Raw genomic sequence first — 14,560 nt, forward strand, 5'->3', positions numbered from 1 at the left:
TTAAAATCTTCAGATGAGACTCCACCACCTTGCGATGGAGCATATTCCTCTGCAGAGCAGCTCTTCCCCTCAGGAAGTTCTTTCTAATATTTAGATCGGTGGTTTCCAACCTTTTTTTTGACCAGTGACTACTTTGACCAGGGACCACTCGCTAACTTTAGTACCAAAAGGGTTACAAATCAGTTTTTGGTCAACTTTATATTTGGTTTGGTTATTTGGGGTGCTGATTCAGAAAATTGCATAGGATAGATCACATCAGCTCTAGTTTCTGATACAGAACATATGCCATCCAGTAGCCGCCATCTGCTCACCCATTGTTGTTGTTTATTCATTCAGTCGACTCCAACTCCTTGTGACCTCATGGACCAGCCCACGCCAGAGTTTCCTGTCAGGCATCGCTGCCCCCAGTTCCCTCAAGGTCAAGCCAGTCACTTCAAGGATACCATCCATCCATCTTGCCCTTGGTCGGCCTCTCTTCCTTTTTCCTTCCATTTTCCCCAGCATCATGATCTTTTCCAAGCTTTCCTGTCTTCTCATGATGTAGCCAAAATACTTCATCTTTGCCTCTAATATCCTTCCCTCCAGTGAGCAGTCGGGCATTATTTCCTGGAGGATGGAGTTCTTGGTGACCCCTGGTGGTACACAGACCACAGTTTGGGAACCACTGGTTTAGATGAAATCATTTTTCCTGCAGTTTGAATCCATTGCTCCATTGTGTCCTAGTCTCCAGAGCAGCAAAAACAAGCTTGCCCCATCCTCAGTGGGACATTGTTTCAGATTTGGTGTCATCTGCAAACTCGATAAGCATGTCTTCATCATGTCATTAATAAAGATGTTGAACAGCACTGGACCTAGGACACACCCTCGCAGGACCCCACCAGTCACTTCTCTCCAGGATGAAGAGGAACCATTAGTGAACACCCTTTCGATTAGTCCACTCAACCAATTTCCCAATTCACCTATCAGTAGCATTGCCTAGCCCACATTTTATTAGCTTTTTATAAGAATGTAATGGGGAACCTTGTCAAAGGCCCAACTAAATCAAGATATGCACCCTGACTCTAGAGACCATGTTTGGAATCCCTACTGAGTGAGGTTGGGCAAGTGCCACTTTCTCAGCCTCACGGGAATGCAATGGCAAACCTCTCCTGACCAAACCTTGTCAAAAAACAAACAAACCCCGTGCCATAGGTTGGAAATGACTTGAAGGCTTTATAGTGATTTGAGCACTGGATTTTGACTAGAAACCAGGGTTCAAATTGCCACTCTGCCATAGAAACCTATTGGATGAGTTTGGACAAAGCACCCTTTCTTAGAGGAAGGCAACAGCAAATCTTGCCAGGGAAACCCTTTGTCTTAGGGTTGCTATAGATCAAAAACCACTTAAAGGCATGCAACAACAACTAGTACAACTACAAAGAGCCATCATGAAATGGAGATATGAATCTTCCATTCAAACACACCCGAGTTATTTATGATTCTCTCAAATAGTGAATGAAGAAAAAAGCACTGTGGTGTAAAAGGCAGAGAATAGAGCAAGAGCCAAGTTGTCACACTGATGTGTACTCAGTTTGGCGCAACCCCGTTATTGTCCAGCCCACTCCCCCATAGTTTCATATACAGTAGAGTTTCACTTATCCAACACTCACTTTTCAAACGTTCTGGATTATCCAACGCATTTTTTTAGTCAATGTTTTCATTCCATTGTGATATTTTGGTGCTAAATTTGTAAATACAGTAATTACTACATAGCATTAATGTGTAATGAACTACTTTTTCTGTCAAATTTGTTGTATAACATGATGTTTTGATGCTTAATTTGTAAAATCTTAACCTATTTTGAAGTTCAATAGGCTTTTTCTTAATCTCTCCTTATTATCCAACATATTCGCTTATCCAACGTTCTGCTGGCTTGTTTATGTTGGATAAGTGAGACTCTACTGTAGTTTAAACATAATTTTATTTTTATTATGCTTTTAAAACATTATATACCCATTTGAATCCAATGCTAGGGAAAAGCTGGGATGTCAAAAAAAAATCAATAAAACCTACAACTGTCCAACTGTCAGACAAAGTAAATACAACAGAAAGGGATATAGAATCTAACTCACAAAAACAATAGAAAACAAACAAATGAGGTGAGAAAAATAAAGTATAAGAGTATAACATGGATTCAAAGATAAGCTATTAATGAACTGATAAAATGTTTTAAAAGACAACTGAAGTTTAAAAAATAGCAGTAAAGGTGAAGGTCCATAAGAAATGAATCAATAACTGAAAGAAAATAGATGGCCACAGTTCTTGACAGGTTTTAATTCAAGCAGAGGCTTAATACATTTCAACCAATGATCTTCTTCAGTGGCCAGTGAAGTTCTTATATTTTTCAGACAAAGATGAAAAGGACTATAAATTTTTATAGATGAAAAATAACTGTTCTTCATTACCTACAGTTTAATCCCGACTTCGTTTTCCACAAAATTCAGTGGCAGTAATTCCCAGGTAGAGGTGGTGTGGTGTAGTGATTTGAACATTAGACTATAGGTGTGTCTATACTGTAGAATAAATTCAATTTGACACCACTTTAACTGACATAGTTCAATGCTATGGAATCCTGGAAATTGTAATTTTATAAGGTATTTAGCATTCTCTGCCTAATAGTGCTGGTGTCTCACCAAACTCCACAATACTATAGCATTGAGCAATGGTCATTAAGTGGTTTCAAACTGAATTAATTTGACAGTGTAGATGCACCCTGATCTGGAGACCAGGGTTCGATTCCCTGTTTGACCAGGGAAACTGAGTGAGTTTGAAGGAGTCATACACTTTCAACCCCAGAAAATCCAGTGACAGGTTCCCTTCACGGCTGCCATAACTTAGAAATGATTGGAAGGCATGCAACAAGGCTACAATTACAATCAGCCCTCCATATTCAATGGGGTTAGGAGCACATTACTCCCCTGAAAGTAAAAACCTGCACATAAAGAAATTGCTGAGAGAACAGCTTTCTAGATATTTTTAGTTTTTCCAGCACAACACTATGGCCTGCTTTCACTGGTAGCTGACCATAGAATCTCCATTTACTCCAGCATAACTGGAGAAAGTTGACCATAAAGTCACACTGGAGGACTGAGAGATTCCTATAGTGAACATTTTTAATTAATTTAGTGAATGCATTGTCGAAGGCTTTCATGGCTGGAATCACTGGGGCATTGTGTGGTTTCTGAGCTGCATGGTCATGCTCTAACAGCATTTTCTCTTGACGTTTCATCTGCATCTATGGCTGGCATCTTCAGATTCACAGATGCAGGCAAAATGTCAGGAGAAAATGCTGACAGAACACTGCCATACAGCCCAGAAACCACACAACACCCAACTCAGTGAATAATCCAATCTGCAAAAATCAGAACCACAAATGTGTAGGGATGATTAATATGCACCCTGATGTGAGCTGTTTGCAAATACAGTAGAGTCTCATAAACTGGCCAGCAAAACGTTGGATAAGCAAATATGTTGGATAGTAAGGAGAGATTAAGGAAAAGCCTATTAAACAGCAAATTATGTTATGATTTTACAAATTAAGCACCAAAACATCATGTTTAACAACAAATTTGAAAGAAAAGGTAGTTCAATGCGCAGTAACGCTACGTAGTAATTACTGTATTTACGAATTTAGTACCAAAACATCACAATGTATTGAAAACATTGACTACTAAAACACTGACTACTAAAAGGCAGACTGTGTTGGATAATCCAGAACATTGGATAAGCAAATGTTGGATAAGTGAAATTCCACTGTACATCTCTTTTTACATGTGATGGGGTCACATCCTTTCATCCCAACATCGTAATCTCTACGTCCGCACATCCCATAGATTTCAGCAGGTACAAATTGCAGTCTCAATGACATCTCTGAACTCAAATGTTTTACAAGCGCACACATGTTCCCAGCATTCTGAATGCAAAGTACTAATTAGTACTATTGGATAATACTGCCATCTTTAATGCAAAAATCAATTATGGAATAGTACTTTACCATTATTGCACCGATCACTCAGCTGGATTCCATCAGATAATCTTAGGGATTTATCTTGTCACTCAACTGAGAGACAAAAACTATAGATCTTGGACATTTTGAGGTGCGGAAAATGACTGCAGATAAATGGAAAGTTTGCAGCATGGGAATTTATTGTGGTATTCAGCTGTGAAATGATATATCTCAAGTTTTTCAGGCCTTATTATGTTGTCAATCTGGCAAGTGACAGCCAAGGAAAAAACTCAGTGCAGGGATGGCTACAGAGACTGGCTGTATGTATCAAACTAGTACAGCCTATAGGGATTGCTCTGGCTTTCCTGAAGACAAGAGGGATTTTATAATAAACTTAAATGTTATCTTCATTCCATATTAGTTAGCAGGTCAGAGAAATATTTGATTCTTTTATTGACTAAGTCTGTGTGTCACCTCAAAATAATGACTCAAGATGGCTCATAGTATAGCTGAATTCAAAACGCAGTTGAAACACAGAATAAATTTGCCAAGTTCAAATACTGAAATACAATTAAATTTACCAAAGTAAAACACATCAATAAATTAAATACAACAGTTTTATGGTTAAAGTCTCTTCCTAAAAAATGAATTTCTTAACAGGCTAAACTGCTGAGTTACTGAACTGCTGACCGAAAGGTTGGTGATTTGAATCGGGGGAGCGGGGGGAGCACCCACTGTTAGACCCAGCTTCTGTCAACATAGCAGTTCGAAAACATGCAAATGTGAGAAGATCAATAGGTACTGCTTCTGTAGGAAGGTAATCGCACTCCATGCAATCATGCTGACCATATGAACTTGGAGGTATCTACGGACAACATCGGCTCTTCATCTTAGAAATGGAGATGGGCACCACCCCCCTGAGTCGGACATGTCAGAGGAAACCTTTACCTTTACCTTACTAAATAACAAGAAATTTGACTGTCAGCAGAAGGACAACAGGAAGGGAGTCAGTCTCGCAACCCTAGGAATGGAATTCTGCAGCAACTTTAATCACCAGGTTATTACTATCACTATAATCCAGAAATGTGGTTCATTGAGAACTTTACCAGACCAACCTGTCATCTCCTTGCAATTGCATTATTTAAGCAAAGAGAAACATACCATTATTGGAACAGTCTATTTCGCACCTAGTGCAATTGGGCAATGTTGGTGCTTTGTTGATGCAAATTCCTGAGATCTGTCTTCTGCACAGCCTCTCTTCCTATCCATGTTTTCACTTCCCCTGCACACTTCCCCTGCCCTGTTTTTCTACAACTGCACACCATCACTCATGGTGGTGACTCAGACTGATGCCCCAAGATTGCCATGTGCCTGGCACAGAGATGCTTTGGCCAAGTGGTGAAAAACAGTCATGTGCTTAGTTTCTCTTAACTTTCTCTTTTTACCATCTTACTCTAAATCTCATGTCTTTGCCTGAATAAGGAAGCATTTCCCTGCCACTCCTCCAAATTTTTTCACAATCCACACCATTAACAACCCACATCCTCTCCTTGTTTATCCAGGGCAAGGTAAGAAGTATATAGGGTGTTTGAAAAAGAACTCCCTATTCACCATTTAATTTAAATGGTGAATAGGGAGTTCTTTTTCAAACACCCTGTCCTGTGTTTCACTGCATAATACTTGCCATTGTGAAATATTTGCACCCCCTTTTTGCCGCCCCCCCCCCCAATTGGTATATTTGATTTCTTTGAGTAATAGTTGCATCCTTAATTTGTCACCCACTGCATTCTCTCACTTGCTCACTAGGCTTGTGTAATCCGGGTAAACTGCAACCTATCGATTGGTGTCCCAGATTTGGGGGGTGAGTCCCGATTAATTTTTCGGCCCTCCCCACAGAATCTGGAGGTTTTGATCTGGGAAGCCGAAAGATTTGTTTTTTCTTCCGTCCCATTATTGGGGGGGAGGGACTTCCAGGTTCCCCTTCCTGTCATTTTAGGCATTGTTTGTCCTAATATCCTGTTTCTACTCTAGAGAAAAGGTGCTGCAGTCAGGCGTGTGCGCTTTCTCTCCCAGGCCTGCACCATGCCATGTAATCTTTCCAAGATATTTTAAGAAGGCTTCTTAAAGCTGTTTTTACTCTAGTAGAGAGACACTGCAGGCAGGCACATGTGCTTTAAGGAAGCTTCTTAAAGTAATTTCTTCTACTCTAGAGGAGAGTGCTGCAGTCAGGCATGCATGTTTTAAGGAGGCTTCTCACAGTTGTTTCTACTCAAAGAAGAGGTGCTGCAGGGAACCATGGGTGCTTTCTCTCCTGGGCCTGCACCGCACACTCTTTCCAAGGCATTTTAAGGAGGCTTCCCACTTCCAGGTAAGGAAGAGCAATGACCTCCTGGAGCTATCCTCCCTGGGCTTCCTTTAAAAACCCTCTTTTTTCTTGGCACGCTTCAACCTTTTTTTTCTGCTTTGGGTTTAATGCTTCCTTAGAGCTGTTTCTAGTTTCTACTCTAGAGGAGAGATAACTAGGTGGTAATAGTTTTCAGGGAATGAGAGTTTTCGTTTTGTTTGCTAAGCTTAATAAAAAAAATTAAACTGTGATGCTGAATGGGGAGGAGGAGCCGAGATGATGGTCCCGTCATGGAGGGGAATTCATGAGGGATGGGCCCTTGCCATTTCAGGTACCCAAACAAATCGAAGAAGCCAGATTGGCCAAAGGAAACTGCTAATAATGGATCTGTGCACAACTCTATTTCCCACCTGCCCCTTCCAGCTACAGTGCTTCCCTTGCCTGCTTTAGGACGCGGCGAAGTGAAACAACATAGCTTGCAGGGGGCGTCATTTTTTCACTGCCTAATAGTTACACACACCCTCTTTTCAGCCACTTGGTCCTTATTGCCACGGATAGCCAGTTCTGCATCCCAACCCCTATAACAGTTATATTTCTTAGTAGACATTTCAATGCTATAAGTATGCATCCATTTGCCAACCACAAATAATCTTAAATCAACGTCAAAAGAGTAAGTGCTTTATAAAGGCCAGCCAGAATGTACAGCTGTGGACATAAATATGCTTTATCTGTTTTATTGCTATATTATTATCACTTTTTAAAAAAGAAAGATAGGCTCTATAAAACATTTTTGCCTCGTGTAAGTTTGAAGGAAGGATTACAGAGAGCTAGAATAGATAAAACACTGATAACTATTAAACCTATTTTTTCTGCCATTCTCACAAGTAATCTAAAATTGCAAATCCTTGAACTGGGTAGAAGAACTCCTGCCAATTTCCAGATGAAGAAGAGATATGTGGTGGTGGGAGGCAATTCCCTATTGAAAGGAAAAGAGGGGTCTAATAAGATGTCTCGAGAGGTGTGCTATCTCCCGGAGTGAAGATCCACAATGCAACAGAGAGGTTGACAAGACTTATCAAGCTCATCAACCATTAAACCCGCCTTCTGAACCATATTGGAACAGAGAACGCTGTAAAATGTAGCCTTCCATATAATACAAGGGATTCTGAAGCTCTGATTAAGACACTAAAGGACCTTGGGAGACTGTTATTTCATTGCTCCTTCCTGTTGAAGGACATGGTACAGATGGCAAAAGAAGAATAGTAGAAATTAAGGACTGGTTTTACAGAAGATTCCATTGGGAAAGATTTAGCTTCTTGAACCATGGTCTACACTTCTTGCAAGAAATGGGTCACATTTCATAGTGATGAATAACAACAAAGTTGCCAAAAGTTTCACAAACCTGATTGGGAAGCCTATAAATGAAGGACTGAGAAACTATTCCAAAGAGCAGGGGGATACCAAGTACTAGGGTCAATAGTCCCAATAATACATGGGGAATTGAGCTAACAGTAGAAGAACCCAACAGTGGGCAGAGAAATAACAAGAAATCTGTTGGTGAGAATGACCCATAGTCTTAGATAGACATCACTGAAACCTTTTGAGATAAAACTCATGATTGGACTGCAGTAATGGATGGGTAAAAATCTATTTCAAAGAAACTGAGCAGACCTGCCAAAACAGACTACCCATGACAACTAAGTATCCCTCATAGCACACTATAAGAGAACAAACCACTGCCCTGATGCTATGGTTATGGGCTTCCTAAATAGATTTGGCTTTCCCTTATTGAAAACAGCAGGCAGAGTTATGAATTGTACCCTGTTGATCAGCTAAATAGGTAGATGACAAATAAATAGAATCTTCTGCCCATGTAGACTGGTTGGAACAGCTGATAAATACAATGCATCCTTTGAATTAAACATATAAAATATGTGATGCAATACTTATTTCATGTTTTACAGAAATAACCATGTATGTAATCCAGCTGTGTTCGTCCTTTTACATCTGTCAAACCCAGCTTCTTCCAAAAGCAAAGCACTTTGTTTATTAGCTTTGATAGCTCTGTTCTCTGAGATGTTCTTCTGCACTGGCTTATTATTTTAAATAATACATGTTATTGCTTTCAACTCAAAATTCAATACTGTGAGATTAAACCTCTTCATTTAAAATCCTGCCACCATAGCACGTAGTATGTAACATGGATATCATGAGCTGCTTGTTCTACATCTTTTATTTTTCATTTTTAAAATGTGCAATGTCATAGGGAAAGATAAAACTGAGCCAAAATCATTTGCAGAATTTCGTATCAGAGCCATTGTTTGCCAATTGTGATGTGCAAAAACAAAGTGCTGTGGGAAAACAATCTCAGCAATAGTATAATCCTGAATGATTTCTCAGAAGTAAAGTACTATTTTTGATGGAATTCATATTCTAGTAGGTAGTGATGCAGCCAATAATTAGACTTTCAACTTAATGAGACAAAGGTGAATGTTTGAGAGACAGTAATTCCACCATCTTTTTGCTCTTCAGCTCCTCAGATTTAGCGAGAAAATAATTATCAGGAGCTGCATATTCCCCATAATCCACACCCAATTACCAATCCCACAATTCCATAGGGTAGAATAATAGTGCTATAACTTTAAAATACAGATTTCAGAGAACTGTCATCAGTTGCAATAAACTGCCATACATGACTGGACTGCAACATGTGGGCCGTGTATTTTCCCTGCCTTCCACTCAAAAGCATATACAATTAGCTTGAATACCTGGTTGAAGAAGAGGGTATCTACTATCTAGCTAGTGATGGAGAATTGACTTGAATGGAGATGTAAAATTGAAACATGCAAGGATCTAGTTCCCCTTGATATTCTCATTTGGACAGCCAGGGTGCTTCCAAATGTTGAAATAAGTGCCTGTGTTGATGATAAGGTATGGAGGAAATTTCAGAGGCATTTCAGTGATATTAGTTCTACCATGGCACAATTCCACTTCCAGTTCAGACTGTAAGATCTTATGATGGTATAATGCAGTGGTTCTCAACCTGTGGGTCCTCACAGCTGGTAAACTAGCTGGGATTTCTGGGAATTGTAGGCCAAAACACCTGCTGATGGATTTCTATGTACTTTACCCATTGGCACCAAGCAATAGGACTGTCCAGGTCCATAGAAGTTGTTGAACAGGAGCATGACCAGTTATAACCAATGGTTACAAATTATGTGAGTTGTAATCCAACCAATTGCAAAATTCAGAGCTGTACTGGAAGGGGTGGAGAGGCAAAGAATATATTAATAATAGAACAAAATAAATGTGCATAAAGATGCATATATTTATCTTCACCCTCCTGCCATATAAAACAGATTTACAATGCACGTTAAAATATGTTTTAACAACACAGTCTTGTGATTTCAATTTTACCCCATAAAACCATTCTAAAGAAAGCATACCAAAAATGCAGTGCTAAAAGTAACACCTCCCCTCCATCAAATTCTGTGTCTGCATAGATGTGAGTGTGGTGGGGCTATTTTTAAAATGCCGGTGCAGTTAACTGGATAAAATAAATCAGAGAACCTAATCAATTTGTCCATCTTTCTCCCATATTCAAATCAATTAAAACAGGATTTAAAACTTTGAATGGAAATAATTGGCTGCCCTGATCAATGGTAATAGCATTTTTATGACTCTGGCTCAAGGAAAAAAGAAATGGGGGGGGGGGGGAAGCGAGAATGGACAGACATAACATGTTGCATCCCTGCTCTCTTGTCTTAATTCCAAGGGTTTAGGGAAAAAGGAGATCGCTTGAAAATAATGATACTTCCTCTCTTTTTCTTCCCTATCTATTCTATTTGAACAGATTATATCCCTTAATTGTTCTACACCAATTATGGAAGTCATCCCACCAAATCTCTGTTGTACTAGACCAAGGGTCCTCAAACTTTTTAAGTCGAGGGCCGGTCCACAATCCTTCAGACTGTTGAGGGGCCGGATTATCATTTGAAAAAAAAATACAAATTCTGATGCACACTGCACATGTCTTATTTGTAGTGCAAAAACAACAACAACAACAACAACAACAATGAAAGAACAATACAATATTTAAAAATAAAAATAATTTTAACCAACATACATTTATCAGGATTTCAATGGGAAGTGTGTTCCTGCTTCTGGCCAATGAGATAGTCAAGTTAATTAGGGTTGTTGTTGTTGTTGTTGTTGTTGTTGTTGTGTGCCTTCAAGTCATTTCAGACTTTGGGCGAGCCTAAGTCTAAAATGTATTTATTTATTATTTATTTATTTACTGCATTTATTTACTACATTTGTATCACACCCTTCTCACCCCAAAGGGGACTCAGAGTGGCTTACAAATTATATGTACATACAATGTATTATATTATTAGCATAGCACAATATTAGCATTATATATTACTTTATTGAACTATACCACTATACTGTAATATTATTAGTAATATTATATGTAATATAGAATATATAATTAATATTATTATATGGTATTATTATTAGTGTTATATTGTATTACATTATAATATTATCAATATTATATGTACATACAATATATTATATTATAAAACTGAGGGCGGGGGCCAGGTAAATGACCTCGGAGGGCCGCATCCGGCCCCCGGGCCTTAGTTTGGGGACCCCTGTACTAGACAATCGTATTTGCTTTTCTGCACTAGGACTTCGAGATCATCTTGTTTGTTTCCCAAGCACTGTACATTGGCATACAGACATCTAAAGCACCTCTTGTTATAATCTTTTATTCTGTTTATGAGTTTTAAGTACTTCTTATTATCTTGTTTAGCTTCTAGATTTCAGACAGATGGTCAATCTATCATTGTCAACCCCTCCAGGATTTGTTTAAAGCATTCTTGATCAGATTCATCTGCTTTAGCAAAGACATTCTTCCCATTTTCATGATGTATACTTTGTCTGTATCAATAGTTCTAGGAAGTCAAGATGGTGGTCCCAAAAGCCAAATCTCCAATAGATACATACCACCTGCATAGTCAGTTGTTCACTTGCAGTATCTTGCAGTTCCTGTGCGGTCATCTATCTTTCACTAGAAGAATTGACAAGAATATCATCTGTGCCTCTAAACCAGGCCTATATAACCTGTATTTGGGACTCAAACTCCTAGAAACCCTAGTCAGGTTGTCCAAGACACCTGGAGGGCCACAGGTTGTGCAGGCCTGCCCTAAACACTTCACTTTCCTAGCCAGGGGTTCATAGTCCAAGGTGATCTACTCTGAAGTGTTCTCAGAAGAAAGGTGTAATGCCCGATGTTCTTGATCAGCTAATATTGCCAACAGCAAGAACTGGGGGGATGCACGGTTTCTTAACAGCTGATGTGTCTATATGCCTTGGATGAGCATGGCATTTTTTTAGGAGAAGGTAGCTTCTAAATTCCATTTTGCACTCAGAGAGGTTTTGAATACCTTCTGTATGGTCTGCCGCTGATGGTTACTATCCTCCAGGAGGCTCTTTCATTGTTACAGACCTCTTCATTTTCATTAGCAGTTTCTTCCTCTTGATCCAGTAGGATCAATTCCTCCTTGTTCTATCCAGAAAGTCATTGTGTTCTGACGTGGTGAATAGTCTCAATAAGTTACTCCAGTCCATTGACCCTTTTCCCCAAAACAGCAACCAGTTTGCACTTGTTGCAAGAATTATTAGTGAGGTTTTCTGGCAAGAAGACAAACATTGCACATACATACCAGCAACATCAACAGATATTCTTCCTTTAGCCCTACAACTATTTTTCACCATTTTCAAACTGTAATAATTGCTACTGATATGACTGCATGCACCAAAACGCATACGCTACTGGCCTTTACAGGCTGAGCTGAGCTCCAAACATTAAGGTAGCAATTATATAGAGTTCGTGGCTGTTAGCTTCAACCAAAGCAAGTACTGACTCAGCAGAGGTCCTGCCAAGTTAAATCATATGCTCAAGGAGAGCATATGACAAAAAACACATTCCCAATAAGCCTTCAACCATACACAGTCAACAAGGCAAGAATGGCCCCCAAAGCATAGCCCCCCAGAGATTTTTTTTATCGATAGATTTAAAAGAATTTTTAAAATGTCACCATTAACAACAAGCAATCTGGACAACACAATCTGAATCCACAGATTCTACCATCCACAATTTGAAAAGAATAATTTCCTCTCCCAAACCAAACCTTGATTTTGCCACTTTATATAAGGGACACCATTTTACTACAACATTGTTTATAATGAGATTGAGCACTCATGGCTTTTGCTATCACAAAGGTTCCTTGAAAAAAAAAAACACAGCAGAGGCCAAGGGCCCACTTTGCAACATATTCTTAAGGGCCATTTCCCCTTAAACAGCCAACAGTTTCTAAATGCCTATGGAAACAAAAAAGTTTTTATTCACCATTAGAAGGAACCCATAGAAAGGACTGATGTGGTCTCTCTAGGAAAGGAGTTCTAAGATCCTGGGAGTACTCACCAAGAAGGTCTTCTACCATGATCTACTCACTGGATATATCTGTGAAGGTAGTGGAATGATGAGAAGGGGCTGCACCCAAGTCGGCTTCCCACAGAAAGAACAACAAGAAGGGAGAGGAGTAGCAGCACTCACAGCAGTAGTCATGGTTATGAAGTTGCCAGTGCAATCTGGACAGCAGAGGTAATAGGTAATGCAAACTCCATTCACATTACTAAATTATAGTGCTATGGTTCCACTTTAACTGCCAGGGTTCCCTCCTATGGAATCCTGGCAGTTTAGAGAAGAGTATTGAAAATCTCCCTAACGTGCTGTAGTGCCTCCCTGAACTACAAACTCTAGCATTGGAACCATAGCTATTAAAGGGAAATCAGGGTGCTAAAATTGTACAGGGTGAAAGAGACCTCAATAAAAGTCTTCCCCAAAATAGTGAGATGTGCCGTAGTTCCAGTGAAACAACAGAAAATAGTATTTCTCTAGTTTGCGATTATATAAATTAGCATATGCAAATATTATGCAAATACACTCTTCTGCAATACCTAAGCAGTAAATAATATTTATTTAGTGTGCATCTTTATAAATTTGCATATGCAAATGTTATGCAAATACACTCTCTCTTTCTTCTGCAATACCTAAGCAGCCACACTAAAACATAGCCATAAAGAATCATTTGTTTTGGCTGCTGCATTCTAATTCCTTCCAATGATACCTGTACATTTTCTACACCTCTGTTCCTTTTTTACACATTCAAGTAATTGTATAGACAATAAAGATATATTTACCTCTTGGCAGTTTTGTTGTTGTTAAGTCATTTCTGAGTTATGACCACCAAAAGTAAGTTCCTAGGACCTCATCACACTGAGGTCACTGAACCAGATGATAGCGGGAGGTATTCAACATGGATCGTGGTGAATCCAGTGGGGACTGTGGGGAACCCATCACCTGCATCACCCCTACTTCATCCTACTGGGAGAAAAGTTGCCACCTGGTTTTCCCTCACTGTTCTCTATGCAACACAGGAGGCCTCTTATGACAGTTCACCCTCACTTCAGCCATGGAGCCCCACCGAAAGTTGATTGACATTGTGTGCTCGGATCTGGCGGGTTCTCTTGGTCTCCAGAATTGTAGTCTCAATCACTTAATCCCTCTCATTCTCTGTATAGCTCAAATCACTGCATTACATTAGCTCTTTCTCCGCACTTTAATGTTAGCTAGAGAATTCCACATACCAACTTTATCTAGGATGCGTTATAATATGTTTGTTTATGTGTTGTTTAAGTTCTATCCAAATATTTTCCATACTGTGTGTAATTGACTATATCTACCTATCTACAAGTAGGTAAATTATTTTATGTGACTTGTTTTATACTTTTGTAACGTTTTTACCTGTTGTATGTTATATGTGCACCTTGGACTGCTTTGTAAGCCACCCCGAGTCCCTTCGGGGAGATGGTGACAGGATATATATAAAGATGATGATGATGATGATGATGATGATGATGATGATGATGATGATTGGGGTCCATCAAAAGCAATGGATCTTATTTTCTGAGTAAACATGCATATGGTTGTATTGAAAGGTAGAGCATTTTTTGTTTCTGTCCTTGCATACATCTTATTTATGACTTGTAAGTTTAAAGAAGTTAACCTATCATGGGGTTTTCTTGGAAATATTTGTTCAGAAAAAGTTTGCCTTGCCTTAATCTGAAGCTGAGAGAGTATGGGCCCATCCAGACAGGCC

Source organism: Anolis carolinensis, chromosome 2 (assembly GCF_035594765.1).
Source record: "Anolis carolinensis isolate JA03-04 chromosome 2, rAnoCar3.1.pri, whole genome shotgun sequence".
Taxonomy (NCBI): Eukaryota; Metazoa; Chordata; class Lepidosauria; order Squamata; family Dactyloidae; genus Anolis; species Anolis carolinensis.